Genomic DNA, 21,740 nt, shown 5'->3' with positions numbered 1-21,740 from the left:
ATGTTCAATCTAGACCAATACAAAATGTTGTATCAAAAGGAATCAACCAATGATAATCGTATATTCATTACATGTATTATAGCATAGGATTACGTATGCACGTTTGTGCATGCTCAAGTTCTGGGTGACAAGGTGTCTGTCAAGGAGGATCCCCGACGAGTCATTAGTGATGCTGTGCCAGGATGGTAAAGAGTACATGTAGGGTAGGCCTAGAGTAACTCTGCGCAGTACAGGATAAGTATGGCAATAAAGAAGTCTTACCTTCTAGTGCTTTCTCTCTAGTTGTCTACAGACTACTACAGTTCGGCATGCAAAATGGCCAAGACTGGGAAGCCGGACAGCTATTGGGGCCATGTTATGAGATTAAGTGCAAGAGGACAATATCGGTTGGTGTAGGCCAATCACCAGGTGTGGAAAAAAAGGTGAAAAGGAGGATTGCAGCATGCCTCCTTCAGTTGAAGAAACAAGCAGTTGGTAAATTTGGAGCCGTTGCTGACCCGCAAACGTCAAAAACCACGAGGTGACTTTTTCTTTAAAGGGGGAAAAAACCAAGACACTCCCCTGACTTGGCAGATTAGATACGTGTGTTTGCAGTCTCATGTTTTGATAAACATAGCTGTGTATGAAGTGCAGGGCTCACACCGACTGTTATAAATGTCCTATAGTGTATTAGGTTCCTACATTGCTGAACAAAGTCTAAATTCAGCTGCAGCCTGCAGACGATATTATATATTGAAACTAGAAATGTCGCTATGGCGACTGATGCCTCCGCCATAATGCGTGATTCTCCCAATAGGTGTATGGTATACAATGTCTTCACAATGTGTTACGACAGTTTCACAAAACTGACAAAATATTGAAATGACAGGTTTGTCAGAAATATCTTGAATGTTCGCTTTCCTTGAAATAGGTTTGCTATAATTGTCTAAGTGTGCAGGTACCTGTATTTGGGGAATTGAGAATTTTTACTTGACTTCTGACCGACCCTTTTGTAAGTTTATGCATTGAGTATAGTTTTCAAGGTATGAAGAGTGTAATTACAGTATAATATATATATACATATATATATATATATATATATATATATATATATATTTGCATTTAAACCTGGCCTTTGACCCTTAACCTTTGACCTTCTGGCTGGAAATTTCCCAGAGAATCTCCATTAGGGAATACATGTATATATCAAGTTTTAGTTTTAAAAATAATGCAAGCATTGCATATAATAGTATATAATGGAAATAGTAAAATTTTGAGGAGTTGACCATGACCTTTGAACCCCTGACTATTGACCCATGACTCCTACATTCCCTAGAATATCCCTGCCAGTCAGTACATGCGTATGTACCAAGTTCCATGAAGATACATTGAACCATTTGCGAGAAAAGTGAAATTGTGACGTATTCACCTAACCTTTGACCTTTTGACCTTTTACCTTATGACATGAAACTTTCTCTGGAGAATGTTTATGCAATAGTACATGTCTACACTAAGTTTCAAGAAAATGTCTTCAGGCATTGCATGGATATGGGGGAAATAGCAACTTTTTAGCATTTGACCTTGACCTTTTGACCTTTGAACTCTTGCCAATGTCACTAAATCTACTCAACTAATTGCCTTATCATACATCATCCTTGGACCAAGTTTGGTGAAAGCTGCTTCATCCAGTTTTTAGTTATCATGTAAACAGATAAATTTTAGGATTTGACCTTGATCTTTGACCTTTGACCTCTGTCCAATTTCACTCAAAAACTAATCAAGTAATTGTCCCATCATACATCATCCTCAGACAAAGTCTAGTGAAATTTGCTGAATCCAGTCTTGAGTTATCGCGTAAACAGATACAATTGAATGATTTGACCTTGACCTTTGACCTTTGGCCGATTTCACCCAAAATCTCATTAAGTAATTGCCCCATCATACTTTACATTTGGAGCAAGTTTGGTAAAATTCCAGTCAATATTACTCAAGTTATCGCGTAAACGAATGCGGACGGACGTACGGACGGACGGACAACCCGAAAACATAATGCCTCCGGCACCACTTCGTGGCGGAGGCATAAAAAGAATATATAGAAGTCTGTCTGAAACGTCAATAAAGAAAAGTTCAAATAAGACATGCTATATTGAACGAGTACAACAATTTGTTTTCCAAATCAAACTGTACTGATTTTGAATTCATTAATTGCGGAAATCATGCCTCAGACTTGATCTATTTTTAGCAGCAAGTTCAAGTCCAAATGACTGTTTCCTATTCTACTTGAAAAACTATTTATAAATTTTCAAATCATAATGTGTCTTCCTGCATGCATCATAGCTCAGGACTGCATAACGTATGAGAGTGGTGAGAATGATACCTCGGAGGAGACAAAATTTAGTGCGGGTCTGTCTCTGAATGTGTCAATTCTATTTTTTTTTTCTCAGTAATGCTGAGCTCATGATATGCCTTTCAAAAATATGACCCTCAGCCATTATTTCTTTTTGTTTGTATGTGTGCGTGTGGGGGAAGTGGGGGGGGGGAGGGGGTCGAGGTAAACTTGTGTTGTGAGATATTGTTGAGGCATTCCACCTGTGACAAACATTATCATCTGCAGCCGCAAGGCATCTAGCAACTGAGTCAATGTCGGCATGTTCTCAGTCTCCATAACCTGCTCAGCCTCAACAACGTGCTCAGCCTTTACAACTTGCTCAGCCTCCACAACCTGCATCTTCCAAGCAACAATATTCAAACAAGGCAACAAAAGCATGTGGCCTAAGTCACTAACATGACACTTAATTGAAGACTTTCCAGAGCATCTTAACCTGTACCATTCACAGGTGTCTTGCCAGATATGTGGCAGAATGTATCGTGGAGAAGAGGGGCTAACTAAACATGTCCAACCGACAAACAAAAACACAGTCTGTGTTGGTGCATGGTTAGTATCATAAATTATGATTTTCTATTGGCTGATGAATTTTGTACAAAAGTTGAGTGAAACAAAGATATTAATTCCCCCCCCCCTTCCTTATGCATAAATACCATGCAAAATGGGGCTCGAATTTTGTATATATTCTACAGGTACTTGAAGAGTTTGGCGGAAGCTTAGAAACTGGAATGATAAAAGTAAGGAGAGCAGGAAGGACTCACATGGGCCTTTAAAATCAGAGTTGAATAAAATGCAGCCACTAGATAAGACATTTTTCAAAGGCCTGAAAAATGCCTACAACACATCAGCAGACACATGGATGGTTGCCAACCAGGGAAAGCGTATCAGTATTTATGACATTGCTGAGATATTCGCCTCCGCATATAACAGATCAGCAACCGTCGAGAAGGCAGTGAATGGGCTCAGAGTGTGTAGACTCTGGCCATTCAACGACAAAGTCTTCACTGATGAGGACTTCATCCCAGCTCCACTGACCGACGAACCCCCATCGAACCAATGGGACAATCTTCAGAGACCACTTGGGACCGCAGCGGCCGAGACAGAAGTGCCTCCTAACCGAGAAAACGCGCAACAGCCCTCCACCCCTACTGATGAGCTGAAAACGGACGGTGATGGAGAGCAACCGCCTCCCAATGAGCACCCAATCGGAGTGGACAATCAGCAAGTGGGTCATAGGGCGCCTTCCGGACCAGCTACTGCCTAGACTGTAACAGCAGCGCCAATAATCCATGCTCCCTCGGAAAATCGTGACATCTCATCAACCTCATCCGCTGGCAGTATGAACCTATCAGGACATGGCAGCCCATCCCAAATCGTGCTCTCTCAGTTGTGCAAACCGCTTAAATCACAGGCAAAACGGAAGCGCACAAGCAAAACTGAGGGCTGAGGTTTTAACATCAGCTACGCCCTACAAGAAGACTCTAGAAGAGAAGAGCAAAAAGACCAAGGTGACGCGGCAGAGAAAGACCATAAATCAACCAAACAGCAAGAAAAACGTCTCAATCAGAAAGAGGAAAGCTCCGACGAGGATGGAGAATGGCCATGACTTGTTTGTGGTGAGTCCTTCCACAACAACAAAGCAGGAGAAAACTGGATACAAAGCACTGTATGTCTGCTGTGGGCCCACGAGGAATGCACTCCTGGCGAAAGGGGATACATCTGTCAGAACTGTGATTCAGATGACAATAACGACTAGTTGCAGCACCCACCAGTAACACGCACACTCAAAAGACTAAGGTCAATTCAGTGTCAAAGTTTGGACCGAATTCTGCTATTTATACCTCTGTCCGCCACAGTTGCAATGAGCTTTCATTCTACGTATGTTGTATTCATTTGCTAGTTTTAGTGTATGTTGTGTTCTTGTTATCAGCTAACAAGTCTTCAAAGAAATCCAGTTAAATTTGGTCATGAAGGAAGCAAACGTGTGTTACGCAAGGGAATATATTTTACAAATTGTCTGGTTTACACAGAATTTTATCACAAAGAAGCAATTTAGAAACGTTCTACGACTGAGGTCTTAACGGCCTTTTATTCACGAATTATTCCAATTTTGTCTTACATCTTTATTATCTGTTTTTCTAAATCTATCTACTTTGTGATAATTTTACTGATTCTTTTGTGGTTGTCCGTTTCACCAATCTGTCTCTTTTCACCCGGGGTGTCCCATGTCTCCCCAAAATTGAGGGTTTCAAAATTGAAGTCACAAGCCCATTTTCCCAAGAATACATTTGGCTAATTTTTATTTCCGCCAAAGCAACTTTATCACCATACGTATGTTGTATTATTCCTCTTAAATTAGAATATCCTCTGATGTAACAATACGTTCCTCTTGCTGTGTTTGCAGTAATTAGTATGTAGTGAAGCTGGGGGGGGGGGGGGGGGGGCTCTTACCCCAGTCTACCCTACGAATGCTGGTACTCACGTTGTACCGACATGACTGAGGAGCAGTGGACGTGTGTAAAAGACGACTTCAGTCAATACGTAGAGGGGAAATCGTCCATGAAATTTCAAAGAATGTTAGATTTGAAGAAGTTTTTGGAGACACATGAACTCCAAACTATTGCGACCAAGGTAATGAATGAAACGAGAGAAAAACAGGTAACGCAATCCAACAACATGAAATCACTTCAAATCATTAAGTTAAGAAACCTTCATGCCTGTTGGAATTGGAATGCAAGAGAATGATGATCCATATGAGTTTCATGACGTACAGGTACATGAAGAGAGTGACGGGAGCGTAGAAACTGAAGACAATGACAAAGTGACAGGAGCAGGGAGGACTCACATGGGTGTTTGACATCAGACTTGTACAAAGTCAGGTCTGATCTGCACCAAACTAATTGGAGTATTAAAGGTCCTGTTCAATTTTGGGATCAATGACTGAAAAAATTATTCAAGATCTCACTTTTGAATATCGATGCATATATGTGTAGGTCAGTGGTATCAAAAAACATCTTACCGTATAATTTTTTTTTTTGCAATAGAGCCTAAAATATTACAGGAGATACCACTTCTTTTCTCATCTAACCGTAACTGAAGATCGTTTAATCTGGAAGCATTGTTATTACTACTGTTTACATTTCGTGTATTTAACAATACATACCGGTACCTAACGTTGATTATATTAGTTTACATTTTTGCATTCTTAGTTTTTTTCAATCCCTAACTCATATTTTCGAATTACAGAAGCACTAATGCTGAGTTTTTATTTGATCTGCATATGGATAATCATGCCTTTAAAACGTTCCTGAGGAAACAGTTATTCCAAATGTTGTTAATGGAACTAGAATTTTCAGGTTTCTATGCCAAATGTGGCTCAAATAAGCTATTGTACAAATGCAGGTACTCACGTTGGACCGAAGAGAATGTGGACGGGTGTAAAAGACTACTTCATTCAGTACATAAAGGGAAAATCGTCCAAGAAATTACCAGGAAAGCAAGAGTTGAGAAGGTTTGTAAAGACGCATGAGGGATTTCCACATGACCTCCAAACTATTGAAACCAATTAAGGTTATGAATGAAAGAAGAAGAAGGCAGGTACAAGTGTAATGCAATCCAAAACCTGAAGTCACTTTAAATCATTGAATAAGAAAGCAAGAGTTGAGAAGATTTTAGGAGACACATAAGGGATTCCCACAACCTCCAAACTATTGAAACCAAGGTGATGAATGAAACGAGGAAAAGACAAGTACAACAATGCATTCAAACAACATGAAGTCACTTCAAGTCACTGGGTAAAGAAACTGGGTCTTCATTAAAACTAGAAGCTCCCGCCAGCCTCCAGGCAGCCACTTGCGAAGACCAATTGCAGGTACCTCTGGACAGCAAACGCCAGAATCCCTGTAAGGAAAAACTCTGACTCTCCGGCGATTGTCATGTGCTGTGAGGAGGATCTACGGAAGATCAAGTACCCGGTAGATTATACACTCAGCAAAAAAAGAAAGTAAACACTTTTTCAAGTTTATATTACTCATACAATTTTTGGCGGAATGTTAACGTATTATATACCATATGAAAGGTAATTTATTTGGCTATCAACTTGATAAGTCAATAAAAAGGGAAACTTTACGCATGAGTGAACACCTTTGTTTTTCTCTTCCAAGGCACAAAAGTGAAAATTGCAAAAATGATCAAGTTGTCATTCATGCGTAAATGCTCTTCCATGTAACAATAAGAACAAAAGACAAATTTGACACAATAATGAACATGGATTCAGTTGCAAAAATATGCCTATGATCTCTATAAATTCTTTAAAGCCCAAAAGATCAACAAAGGCTAAAAATAATGGAGGAAAATTAAGAATGTTCTGTCAAATCCAAATTCACGTGAAATGAGAGAATAAGCAACATTAACAAAAATGGTAGAATTTTGAATTGAATATTCAAACAAGAGACCCGCGGGTCTAGCGCTCACCTGAGTATCGCAAGTTCACCTTTCACGCAGTCACTAACCTAAATTATTCACAGCTCTACCAAAATTTGACCAGGCATTCTCAAGTAGAAGATGAAAATGTACAATAAAGGCCCAATTTTTTTTAAGATTCCTTAATTTGGGGGGATTGGGGCCCCCTGGGGCCCTCTGGGTGGGGCATGGTGCCCATTTTGATAAATTGAGATCCTGACCCCCTAGGGATGCTACCTGCCAAGTTTGACAAAAATCCATCATGAGGTTTTCAGGAAGAAGATGAAAATGTACAATTCAGGCCCCCATTTGGACCCTTCCAACCACCCCCCCCCCCCCCTACCCAAGAGGGGCACCCCTGGATCTCCTATGAACAAACTTGAAACTACAGTCATTAATGTACTCACTCATAGTATTATCTCAGCTCTATAACTTCTGATTCTAGAGAAGATTTATAAAGATTCCTTCATTTGGGGGGTTTGGGACCCCTGGGGGCCCCCTGGTGGGGCATGGTGCCCATTTTAACAAATTGAGATCCTAACCCCCTAGGGATGCTACCTGCCAAGTTTGGTGAAAATGGGTCATGGGGTTCTCAAGAAGACGATAAAAATGTACAATTTAGGCCCCATTAGGACCCCTCCTCACCCCCTCCCCTGGGTCCCAAGGGGGGCACCCCTGATTCTGCCATGAACAAACTTGAAACTACAGTCATCAATGTACTAACTCATAGTATTAACTAAGCACTATCACTTCTGGTTCTAGAGAAGAAGAATTTTGCAGAATCCTTAATTTTGGGGGGCTTGGGCCCCCTGAGGGCCCCCTGGGTGGGGCATGGTGCCCATTTTAACAAATTGAGTTCCTAACCCCCTAGGGATGCTACCTGCCAAGTTTGGTGAAAATGGGTCATGGGGTTCTCAAGAAGAAGATGAAAATGTACAATTTAGGCCCCATTAGAACCCTTCCCCACCCCCCTCCCCTGGGTCCCAAGGGGGGCACCCCTGATTCTGCCATGAACAAACTTGAAACTACAGTCATCAATGTACTATCTCATAGTATTAACTTAGCTCTATCACTTCTGGTTCTAGAGAAGAAGATTTTTACAGATTCCTTAATTTTGGGGGGTTTGGGCCCCCCTGGGGGCCCCCTGGGTGGGGCATGGTGCCCATTTTAACAAATTGAGTTCCTAACCCCCTAGGGATGCTACCTGCCAAGTTTGATGAAAATCGGTCTTGGGGTTTTCAAGAAGAAGATGAAAATGTAAAAAGTTTACGCACGACGCACGACGGACGACGGACGACGGACGACGGACGACGGACGACGGACGACGCACGACGCACGACGCACGACGGACGCCGGACGAAGGGCGATCGCAATAGCTCACTTGAGCCTTTGGCTCAGGTGAGCTAATTAGGAAAATTGTAAATTATATTTGGTTCTTGAATTTGTCTTATGAATTCTTAAATTACTAAATTGAATGAATGAAATAAAGATATTTTGTTCATTTAATCATCTTCGTGCCCTTACTCCCTATGTCACTTGAAGTTTGAGTTCAGTAAAGATTCTTATTTTCTGCCCTGAAGTTTCCCACTTATATTTTATGAAAAAAATATTTTGTTTGAAGTTAGAAAGAGATTAAGAGAATATAAACTTATTTTTGCCATTTCTTTGTGTCTCTCATTGTGTTAAACTGGTCTTTTGTTATCATTGTTGCCTTAAAGGGCATTTGCAAATGAAAGACAATATGTCAATTTTTGCAATTTTTACTTTTGTGCTTTGGAGGATAAGAACAAATGTGTTCACTCATGAGTAAAGTTGCCTTTTATATTGACCTACTAGATTGATAGCCAATTAAATTACCTTTAATATGATATAAAATATATTGATTTTCATGAAAATCTTCTATGAAAATTGTGAACTCGAAAAAGTGTTTACTTTCTTCTTTTTTTTTTGCTGAGTGTATAATGTACCAATGGCTTTACATTGTTTAATATTGTGATACAGTATGTTATGTACCTAGTGTAAATATTCAAGGATGAATACACAACGCTTTCAGAATGATTTAGTTGATAATTTATTGTCGGTAAATCATTTCAATGTAAGCCCGAATGATCTACTTACATTTCCATGTGAAATGAACTCCACACTCAGCGTATCACAAATTAATGTTCGATCCATTAATGCAAACTTTGACGAATTACAAGTGTTGTTTGAAACAGCGCTGCAGTCTAGATTCAAGATCACTAGAATTTCAGAAATATGACATGTCGATAACCCGAATCTGTAAAAAGTGTTTGATTATAACTTTGAATACCAAAGTCAAGATGATGGTAGAGGAGGTAGTGTAGCAATGTACTTACACTCCGAGTTGCGTTACACGCGCATGCGTGATATCGCTTTACCGAATACGGAATCGTTCTGGATGAAAGTAGTAGAACATGGTAACACGTATATTATTGTCGATACTGTCGATACAGGTGGAAAAGTTGACGATTTCTGTAATAGTTTAAACGATGTATCGTATCAAATGAGTTAGAAAACGAGATAGAAATGAGATAGAAATAAGTGCATTATTCTCGGCGATTTCAACATCAATTCACTTTCGGAAGATGACAAAACAAGTGAGCATATATCAATGATGGAATGCTATGGTACGCACAAACTTATTAAAACACTTAAACGAATAGCTGGACATAAAGTAGCTCTTTGATTGACCATTGTGTCATATTTCAGCTGGAACCATATTAGCTGATATGTCAGATCACTTACCTGTTTTTGCTCTATTTGGGTGTTATTTAAAAAAAGAAAAGAAAAAAAGATTGATACCATATGCCTCTGAAAAAAGGTTCCGCAGCTATGTAAGCTATCCTCCAGTATCATGAGGGAACGATTTAGATTGTATTTTATGGAAAAATGTTTATGACTGAACCGAAGTAAATAATGCGTACGATTAATTTCTTTCGATCTTATCGAGTCGTTGTGACAAACATATTCCCTTTCAAAACACCAAAAACAAGGAAAAGTAGAAATTACGCGGTGCGTAATATATGTCCCCGCCGGAAGTAGCATTTTGTAGCAAAATGTGCAATATAGGTAAAAAATCAAGGTCAAAGGTCAAAGAAGGCAAAGGTCAAAATTCTGTGTAAAAGTTTTGAAGCCCTCACCTAGTGCCATCACATAAAGCGAACGGAATCGAAATCGGGTTAGAAATGGCGAAGGAGTAGCATTTTGTAGCAAAATGTACAATATAGGTCAAAAATCAAGGTCAAAGGTCAAAGAAGGCAAAGGTCAAAATTCTGTGTAGAAGTTTTGAAGCCCTCACCTAGTGCCATCACATAAAGCAAACGGAATCGAAATCGGGTTAGAAATGGCGAAGGAGTAGCATTTTTGTAGCAAAATGTACAATATAGGTCAAAAATCAAGGTCAAAGGTCAAAGAAGGCAAAGGTCAAAATTCTGTGTAGAAGTTTTGAAGCCCTCACCTAGTGCCATCACATAAAGCAAACGGAATCGAAATCGGGTTAGAAATGGCGAAGGAGTAGCATTTTATAGCCAATGTACAATACAGGTCAAAAATCAAGGTCAAAGGTCAAAAATCAAGGTCAAAGGTCAAAGAAGGCAAAGGTCAAAATTCTGTGTAAAGTTTTGAAGCCCTCACCTAGTGCCATCACATAAAGCAATCGGAATTGAAATCGGGTTAGAAATGGCGAAGGAGTAGCATTTTGTAGCCAATGTACAATACAGGTCAAAAATCAAGGTCAAAGGTCAAAGAAGGCAAAGGTCAAAATTCTGTGTAGAAGTTTTGAAGCCCTCACCTAGTGCCATCACATAAAGTAAACGGAATCGAAATCGGGTTAGAAATGGCGAAGGAGTAGCATTTTGTAGCAAAATGTACAATATAGGTCAAAAATCAAGGTCAAAGGTCAAAGAAGGCAAAGGTCAAAATTCTGTGAAGAAGTTTTGAAGCCCTCACCTAGTGCCATGACATAAAGCAAACGGAATCGAAATCGGGTTAGAAATGGCGAAGGAGTAGCATTTTGTAGCAAAATGTACAATATAGGTCAAAAATCAAGGTCAAAGGTCAAAGAAGGCAAAGGTCAAAATTCTGTGTAGAAGTTTTGAAGCCCTCACCTAGTGCCATCACATAAAGTAAACGGAATCGAAATCGGGTTAGAAATGGCGAAGGAGTAGCATTTTGTAGCAAAATGTACAATATAGGTCAAAAATCAAGGTCAAAGGTCAAAGAAGGCAAAGGTCAAAATTCTGTGTAGAAGTTTTGAAGCCCTCACCTAGTGCCATCACATAAAGCAAACGGAATCGAAATCGGGTTAGAAATGGTGAAGGAGTAGCATTTTTGTAGCAAAATGTACAATATAGGTCAAAGGTCAAGGTCAAAGGTCACGACTGAAATTCTGTGTAGAAGTTTCAAAGCTCCTATGTAGTGCTATCATATAAAGCAAACAGAATCAAAATTGGCTCATAAATGACAGAGAAGTAGCAAATTGAAGATTTTGATCACACGGACGGACGGACACACGGACGGACGGACACACGGACACACACACGTACGGAGCCCGTTTCATAGTCCCCTGCTCGAACTCGTTCGGCGGGGACAATAAGAAAACATCGTGTGAAGAAGCCATGGATTACACCTGCAATAACAAAATCAATTTCTAAAAAGTATAAAATTAGATATATTGTATAAATAGGTACTTGCGTCCAAACACGATATCGTTTAATTGGAAAATACAAACGCTATGAATACCTTAACAAAGGTTTTACGGAAAGCAAAGTCGATGCATTACTATGAACTTTTTGATAGAGAAAAGGATACACGGAAAACGTGGAACCACATTAAAGGACAAGTTCACCTTCATAAACATAAGGATTGAGAGAATGTAGCAATATTAGTAGAACACATCATTGAAGGTTTGAGGAAAATCAGACAATCCGTTCAAAAGTTATGAATTTTTGAAGTTTTTGTGCAGTACCCGCTGGATGAGAAGACTACTGCAGTGTATGAATAACTTAGATGTCACATGCGTACAACAATATAAGGAAAATATAAAGAGAATTTCACAAAATTCCATCTTTTGAAAAAAGTACACATTCCCCTGACTCGTTACCGATAAATGTTATGGGTAATATTATTCCCCCTGCCTTTAGAAAGAGGCAAGTCAATTGCTCTTTTATTATGCGAAAAAAGTGAAAATATGTTGAATTTTCTTTTATATTTTCTTTATACTGTTGTACGCATATGACTCACAAGCTGTAGTAGTCTCCTCATCCAGCGGTTCCAACACAAAAATTTAAAAAATTCATAACTTTTGCATCGATTGTCCAATTTTCCTCAAACTTTCACTGATGTGTTCTACTAATATTGTTGCATTTTCTCAATCCTTATGTTTATGAAGGTGAACTTGTCCTTTAATGAAATACGAAACAAAAAGAAAGATAAAACAGGTAAATTGATTGAAGAGAAACTTCAGGATTCTGAGAATGGTGTTAGAAAGGAAAGCCAAACACTTCGAGAAATAAGTGAAGGATTCAATCATTACTTTGTTGAAATTGGGGAAAATTTAGCTAAGAAAATAAAAATAATTGAAAACGATGCTTACACTTTCATGAAAGGAGAAAAGGAGAAAAATCATTTTTCATGTTACCTGTAACGGTGATTGAAATACATCGTATTATTATCTCTTTGAACGCAAATAAGGATGTGGATATGATGACATCCCAGTAAGAGTTATAGTTGATGCTGTTCGGTACATAGCTCATCCTTTACCATTATTTTATCATAAATTTATCAATATCATCTGGCGTATTTCCTGATGCGCTTAAGATTGCTAAGGTAGGCCTACTACCTATACTTATAAAAAGGGAGCTAAAGATGCGCCTTCAAACTATCGGCCTATCTCGGTCCTTCTGCTAATTAGTAAGATAATCGAAAAACAGGTAAACAGTCATCTGATGAAATGCTTTAAGGAAAATAAAATATCATACAAACACCAGCGTATGGTTTTAGACAAGGGCACAGTACAAAACTATCGTTGATCAATCTACGTGATGAATTAACCAAACAAATGGACGAAGGCAAGGTTACTGTTGGCTTATTTCTATAGACTTTGCAAAAGCTTTCGATACGATAAATCATGACATTTTGCTATCCATAAATGACAACACTATAGTATTCGTGGGTTACCGTTAGAGTGACGTCAGGGATCACTCCAAAATCTTCGAGTGATCCCTGACGTCACTCCAAAATGAGTGAAAATGAACATTTTCACTCGAAATTCACTCCAATTTGACTCTAAATTCACTATTTTTTGTATTCACTCCTTCAAGAGTGAATATTTTCACTCGATTTTTTTTTTTTTTTTTAGAGAGTATTTGGACCCACTCTATTATTGAATCAACGATTTGCCACAATCCACAGATTATTTCACTCTTTAATTATTGGATTTTGCTGATGATTCTAGTTTATTTCATTCTTTTCCATCTGGAACTAAGATTATTGACTTAAAAGGAAGTTGAACATAATTTACTGGATGTTATGAAATGGTGTGATGCTAACAAATTAACAATCAACACGCCCAAAACAAAGTATTTATAGCTTTTAAAAGTAAACGTAGAGAGACGTGGAGATAAATGGAAATATTATGGTACGCACAGATATTATAAAGCAGGTACATTCGACTTTCATTTCATTTCATTTCATTTCAGAACAGAATATTCAGGCTACCATGATGTAAAATGAGGCTCAAATTTTGTATTGCACGAACGCAGGTACTCACGTTGGACCGAGAATCGGTGGACGTGTGTGAAAGACTATTTCAGTCAGTACATAGAAGGAAAATCGTCCAAGAAATTGCCAGGAAAGCAAGATTTGAATGAGTTTTAGGAGACACAAGAGGGATTCCCACATGACTTCCAAACTATTGCGACCAAGGTGATGAATGAAGTTGAAATCACTTCAAATCATTGGGTAAGAGACTGTCTTGCCTGTTGGAATCGGAATGCAAGGGTATGATCCATACGAGTTTCATGAAGTACAGGTACATGAAGAGAGTGACGGAAACTTTGAAACTGAAGACACTGACAATAATTATTAAAAGTGACAAGAGCAGGAAGGACCAACATGGGCGTTTGAAATCGGGTCTGACATGCACCCATCTTGTAATGTACCAGGTTTGTTTGATTTACATAAGAATGACAGGGTTGGGAATGGGGTGGGGATGTTTACATTGGCAGTTCTGTATTCAGACTTTAATTTGGGCAGGCAAGGTCAGGAAACAGTACACAAGTATAACATACAAATTTAATCTCATTATACATACATGCACTATGAACAGTTTATTTTATTTCAGGATCCTATTATTTAGATTGCTATTCATTTTACATTTTATATTTTTCTTTGATTTCTTCCTTTTTTATCATTCTGTTGGTCCTTTTTATGAATCTCAGATACGTTGTAGGCCTATAATGGAAAAGTCGTTTCTTGCCTTGAACTGCTTAATCATATTTACGTAGATTCAGCTGACAATCTGCCATGTATTTTGATAGATATAATTTATTATTGCAAGGGATGTACCATTTTGTGAGTCTAATCTTGAAGTTAAGTAATGGCACGTCACTGGGGGTAAGAATTACCTCCCCTGACATTATTTTAAAAAAAAATTAACTTGCACTTTTTACTAAAAAAATCAGCAAAAACTGAGCAAAATACTTCCCAAATGGAAGCATCAGCCGAGCTGAAAAAGTTACCAATTGTAAGGTCTAAAGCAATACAGTAGGGGACAACGGGGTGAGCTGAGCATATAAACTTACCTTGAGTGACTCTAACAAAACATAGAGCTGTTCTTGTGTTACTTACACACACTTACCTGGACGGAACCACTATGAAACGGAAAATCTATGATTTATCACTGATTTGGTACTGATATTAGGTATGCAAAACCTATGAAATCATAGTAATCATCATCTTGCAAAATGAAGTATAATGAACATTTGTATGTCCCTGCTATCGAAACACACATGTGAACTGTTACAATTGTCTTTTCAGGACACCAGGAGCAACAGCAACAGGATTGTGATGAAGGTCATTATGAAGACGCCGAGAACCAGGATCTGGATGAAAATTCAGGTGATGAAATCCTGTTAGAAGCTGAAGGTGGGTTTTCGTATGAGGACCTAGATACCAGATTGTATCAAACAAAATGACACTCCCCCATCCCGTTGCGGCACCCCTCTAAACAAATATCGTTTATCATCGTTTAAACACAAGGGACGCAATTATTATTTTTGGCCGTTTTTAGAAGTATAAATATTGGTTGAAGCATTCTGAATGATGTAGACCAATTACGTAACTAATAATACTTATTAAAGCTTTGAAATATTTTGAATAACAGATAGTCAAGCGGGCATATTAAAAAAAAATATTCACTTCTTTCTAAAAGCACCAAATTTGGCACCAAATTTCTACCCCCTTAGATTTTTGCCCCCAAAAGTTATGATAACCAGATCTCACAACTAAGTAGATAATCATTTTCAGTCAATAAACGCTCAATTCGAGAGGGTTTAATATTCAGATTGTAAGAATGTATTGGTTGATCTCTATTGTCTGAACTTGTTGATCATGACGTATTCCCTACAACTTCAATTTCGCATGCAGGAAAACTTGGAAAATGGCTGCCATAGCTCTCTAGAGAAAACTTTCAAGGGGCTCACTATCTAGAGCTGCTTAACTTTTATTTGCCTACCAGCGAGCCATATTTGGTGTTTTTCTCTAAAACCGAACAATTAGTCCCATATTACTGCCGCTTGACTAATTTTGATTTTATGATGTAACATAGGATGTCTTGGTTATGCGCTGTCAATCAAACGTAAACTCATGTTTTGTCTGTTATAGGGATCGTACAGTTTTGGTGGGGACCTAATTTCAGGTTTCTAAAATTTTTTGGTGAGATAATGAGAAACTTCTTATGAAATATAAAAGAGCATGTAGTTCTATAATGAATTCAACATTTATTTGGTGAAAATTGGTTTTGAAATGGCTGAGATATCCAAGATAAAGCGATTCCAATAAAGTGTGGGACCCACACTTTGTAACGGTTGCTTTGTTTTTCTTTGTTTTTGGATGTTTCAGTCATTCCAAACCCGATTTTCGTCAAATAAACTTTCAGTTCCTCTTAAAATGGTATACTCTGTACTATATCATAAATGTTTTCTTGGTATCTCACAAAAAGTTAAAAGCCTAATTCTCATCTCAACCAATACTGTACTATCCCTTTAATCTGTCAAACGTAAAAAAGATAAAACTGATCCAGTTTTACTTCTTAATCATTCTAACAGCCAAGAAACGCTGTCGGAACCGAGAAGATAGTGGAAAAGAGACAGAAGTAAGCATCCAATCCTACCTTCTTGTAGTCAAAAGAATTGCCGCAGGAAATGTAGTGACAAAATCTCAGAAGCGCACAGACATGAAATAAGAGACAAATTTTGGAGTATGGACTACAGAGCAAGAAGGACATGGCTCGCAGCCAATGTCATTGCAAATGAAAAGCGGTCGAAAACTACCAATGGAGGTTCACGGTGTTCGAACGCACGAGTATGGCATTTTGGTGACACTGTTGTCTGCAAGACATTCTTTTTGAACACTTTTTGAACACTCTTTTTGAGGTTTCGAAAGTGCTAATGCAGTAGACACAGCATTGAAAACAATGACAAAGGTAGACAACGTTCGGTTTTGTTCCTCACTGGATGGAAGAGGGCGAAAGCAACCACCAAACAAATTTCCAGACGTATACAGAGAGGAAATTATTTCTCACATAGAAAGCTTTCGACCACAGGTGTCTCACTACCGATTAGACCATGCTCCGAACCGAAGATATTTGCCGTCCGAACTCACAATTAAAGAGATGCACAGGCGCTTCATCGAAATGAATGACGTTCAATGCTCATATGACTATTACAGAGAAGTTTTCAATAGTCTAAACATTTCCTTTTAGTACCGTTGAATGATCTATGCACTCGATGCTACAATCATGAACAAAAACACAGTCAACGTTCTGCTGAAAATGGACAAGCATCGGAACACAGCTGCGAGGATTGTGGATGTGAGCTATGTGTAGGCTTTGAGGAGCACAAAGAAAACGCAAGAATGGCAAGGGAATCGTTAAGGAAAGACACGCAAAAAATGCAAACATCCCCAAACGAGGTGGTCGTTGTGACAGTAGACATGCAAAAAGCGATACCTATGCCTAAAACGCCAGTCAAAGACTATTACTTTTCACGGAAACTAGTGGTCTTTAATGAGACCTTTGCAGAGCCAGGTAAAAACAGTAAAGCAACATGCTTTATTTGGCATGAAGGTGAAGCAGGTCGTTGTGCATTTAATATTACCAGTACATACGTGGAATTTGCCAGACATAATCGTGACGCTAACTCAATAATTTTTTATTGTGATAACTGCTCTTCACAAAATAAATGTTGGATTCTCTATTCTGCTATGCCTAGAGTCGTTAATGACACCCAAACTGCTACACATGACATCACTTTCAATTACTTCGAGGCGGGCCATTCGTTTATGTCTGCTGATAGCGTTCACGGGAGCATACAAGGAAAAATCAACGCGTACTCCACCCTCGGCGACATCACAGACTACGTCAATGTCATAAAAGAGGCGAGGAAGGGGGTAACTTGTGAGCTACCAGACCAGCAATCAATGAGACTCTTCTCTCAAGAGAACAAGAAGGTTCCTCTCTACCTAAAAAATGTGAAAGTAGCTCAGTTTCGAAGGGGGTCTACAAGAGTATGTTTGTGAAAACAAGTTACATCAGCGACTTCAAAGAATACAAGTTCTTGAGGAAGCTTCAAGAGAAAGAAATCCAATCAAAAGTTGATAGAGGAGATAGCCCTGTGGACTGTATCCCCTGCTTGCAATCGCCAAGGGGTGTGCAAAAGAAGAAGAAGGATGAAGTCTTGCAACTTGTATCCAACTTTCCAGCACACAAGAAGCGTTTTTTTTTTTTTCGAACAGCTAGTGGTTAACGACCAGGCTGCTGACCTGGAAGTAGGTTATGATGCCAACTAAAGTAATGGCTGTAGAGCCCTTTTTGCACATCAGTAGTTTGGATTGAGGTGCATGATGGTGCTTTGGCAGTTTGTCATGCAATCTTTCATGCTTCGTGGCTGTATAGCATGTGTTTACCCATTGTTACGACACGTTCCAGACCACAAAAAATAGCACAAATGATAAAGGTTAACTCTATTTATTATGTTTGGCTCACGTTTATTTAAGACATTTCATGTAACAGACAAGATTTCATAGTTGTAAAGTATATACAAATGCACTACAGTTACACAAACAATACCTAAGTTGATGTTATAACCTTTCATAATGTTTGACTAATTTGCAGGTGACAAGGGGATTATCTCTTGTTATTGTGTTACTCAGTAATATACTAATTCCATAATCCATATTGTTGGGATTTCAGGAGGCGAAAATCTTGACATCTGGTGATTTTAGAGTTGCAAAGTGATGAGTGTAAAGAAAATTATACAGGATTCTAGAAACGCATTGCTGTTTTATGATATAGTTTAAGTGAATGACCTGAATTCATGTCTTGATTTTACAATAAATCGAAAAGCACTATACACACTCTAAATGAAAAAAAAATCTATAAAATATAGACTTATCACACCGTCAAAGACAACACTTACATATTTATTTCGTTGCTATACTCCTCTGTCAATTCCAGAAATATTAAACATATGTCGGTGTGCATAATTACTAAAATACAGTTGCTGGAATGAAGTTATGTGATCTTATACACAGTATGGAATACGAATATATAGATATGCCATTTAATATAATGGAGCAATATTTCAATACCTATTTGCAATATTTTAAAAGGCCTACAAATCAGTATTTGAGTACAATACCAATGCATTACTATTTCTAATTCTGCAATTTCATTCTATAATTCAGTGTAAATAGTCTCTTTGTTCATCAGCTTTTCCTCAGTAGTAACCTTGTCCTTAGGATTGCACCATTTACTTATCAGGTACCTGTCTAAAAAATGAAGATGTAATTTGTCGTAAATGATAATCATATAAACATAAATAAAGATGTTTGATGTTGTTTGTTTGTTTTTTAGCTGTTAATCAAATTTTCAAATAGAGAATTCATTCTGATCTTAGTGTGGTACGGTGTGTCACTGACACAGCTTCTGTAGGATTTTTGTGCCAAAATTGATTTTCTTGCATTTTGGGGTTCATTTGGGGTCCAAGGTATTGGAAACTGATGGGGTTCAAATTTTCCCGACCCTCACCACCTGTCGGGGGGGGGGGGGGGTAGACACCTATCGTGGGACCCCTAAAAGTAGGTGTGTTAGTCATGACGTGAGTGAATTCACAAAACTTGAGTAGTTTTTCTAGAACATTTATTTTCCCTCAACAGCCAAATGGAAATTTGAAGACTTAACAGTGAGATAAACTCTCCTACGAACCCGCCCCAACAACCCATCCCCCCCCACCCCCATCCCCCAAATTTGCACTTCTTCGTCATTGTTCGGCCAGCAGTTCTAAAGTTAAATATAAGCATACTAGTAGTGTACTTTTATTACAATTATACATCTACTAGCCAATTTCCATTTACAAAGAGACAGAAACAAACACACAGACAACCTACAATGTATAAACATCTCCCCCTCCCCCACCCCCCCCCCCCCCCCAACACTACTTCACAGAGAAGCGTGCTCGCTTCATGTGTTACACTCACTTTGTAGGCCCTAGGCTTTTTCAGCATGTTAGATAATATAGACGTACTCATGTGGAACATTCAACATTCTCATTGACTACTATGCACATATAGTATTGATAAATCTTAAAATGATGTGTAAACATGCATACACACATACACACACACACACAACCAAAACTATGCGCGCATGCTCATACACACCCGAACACATCAAAAATTCACAGACAAGCGCGTACGCGCACTCGCACACTATGCTGCTCTCCAGTCTGGAGCTGTGACTGTGAGAACATTTACTTGTCGATACTGAAAAAATATCACACAGATGTTGATGACAATAAAAACTATCGAAAACATTTGAAAAAACTTTTTAGTGAACGTCTCCCACAAGTCCAGTTTTTCAGCTCATTGCGACGCAACGACCCAGAAAAGCTTGTCAAATCGAATGTAGTCAGCAAAGCTATCGATCACAGACTTTCAATGATGGATGATGGTGAGATAATTGGTAACCTGAAGAACGTGGCTGGCCTACTCCGACACGAAATCATGCAAATGCACGGCTGGTCATTTACAAGTACTAGTACCTTTGATGACTTCAAGAATCCATCATTACTCCAATTCTTCCTAAGCCACCTCCTCTTAGGTAGTCATGTTGTTAAAGTGTCTGGAGTGTGGGACCAGGAAGTAGACAAAACTGTTGATGTAGCTTGTCAATTTCTATTCCAGAACACTCATACTGATCGGCAAGTAAAATATCAACCAAAGGGGATCACCCTTGTCAATTGGACTGCCTCTTGCTATCTACTCTCGAGTTCGTGACAAGAACCTTGTCCAAAACCTTTCAGAAGTCTACATTGGAAGTGACTATCACAAGATACTTGATCTAGAAAAGAGAGTTGAGCAGTCAGTCCTTCATGAGCAGTCAGTCCTTCAACGAATGAAGGATTCTCGGGGGTTTTGTCTTCCTGATTTTGTCAAGAAGGGTGTGAATATTTGGTTTGCCATAGACAACATTGATCTCTTGGAAGACACACCCACAGGGCAAGAAACCTTTCACGGGACAGTGGTTGTTATCAACCAAGAGGCTGTAAATGGAGAGCCAGTGAATCAACCACTTGTCATACCCGAGAAACTTTCTTCACAAGCCTCTCTGCCTATTGAGATGAAAGTGCTTCCTGAGCCAGTCATCAGAACCAGTCCATTGAGATTTCAAGCCTACAAGAAAAGGAAACCAAATCTCATTTCTCAAGAATACACTCATACCTGGGCTCTTGTGAACTACCTTACAACAGATGACAACAGGGATATCATCCAAACTGAACCTCAACTGCAAGACGAAGAAGCACGGTGCAGTGAAGAGATGTCAACTGATGCAGAGTTTTCAGATGACAAGAAAATTGAGCCTTCCAATGACAAAGAGGAAGCTAGGTCTTCACAAGACAGAAGGAAAGAGAGGAGACAGATGCTGTCATGGTCATCGAAGAGGAGATGAAGAGATCAGGTAAACTATCGAAGAATGATGTTCTTCAAACATGGGCTGCAACTAGGTCATTGTTGTTGTCTCAATCTTCACACGCTAGCACGCCTACAAACACAGCGGTGATTGCCTCATTATTCAAGACATCACCAACTGATTATGGACACTCTATACTGTTCTCCGGTTATCCCAGGGAATATCTGCGACCGTCGTTGGCCCTCACATCTTGACACATGTGCTATCGAATGTGGTGCATACACTTTGAACAGCATCTCTTCGCCGGATCTTTGGCGGTAAAACTTACAAGCGTGGCCTTGAATTTCACATCACTGCAAGCCTTGCAATCATGATGTTGCGTTTTGATGCCATACTATCGGATCTTCCCAAAGGCCCAGTTCGCATCCAGTGCAATAATCTCAAAGAGAGACTTCATGAACGTGACCCACAGGTGGTGGAGATCTTCGAAGAAATTCAATCCTGGTACTCGAGCAATGTCAAACAGCTTGAAGAATCTGAAGACCTAGGCGAGTTTGCCCAGTTCTTGACCCAGTATCTTCACGAGGTGGAGAGTCTTCTACACTTCATTAGTTCCTCTCGATCAGGGCACTGGGAAGGTTACTTGTCATCACTAGAAGATCTCACCAAGTACTTTTTCGCTCGTGATCTCCTGAACTATGCCGT

General features: G+C 39.0%; 1 pseudogene; it reads left to right on the top strand.

The window, feature by feature from the left end:
* The first annotated feature begins 3,720 nt into the window (after nucleotides 1-3,720).
* Nucleotides 3,721-21,074, top strand: LOC139732249 (uncharacterized; annotated as a pseudogene).
* The last annotated feature ends 666 nt before the right edge of the window (nucleotides 21,075-21,740 follow it).

Source organism: Diadema antillarum, unplaced genomic scaffold, assembly GCF_040938485.1.
Source record: "Diadema antillarum isolate AM-2024a unplaced genomic scaffold, OU_Dant_1.0 seq00000407_RagTag, whole genome shotgun sequence".
In the NCBI taxonomy this organism is placed as follows: domain Eukaryota; kingdom Metazoa; phylum Echinodermata; class Echinoidea; order Diadematoida; family Diadematidae; genus Diadema; species Diadema antillarum.
This window is presented reverse-complemented; position numbering and strand designations above follow the sequence as displayed.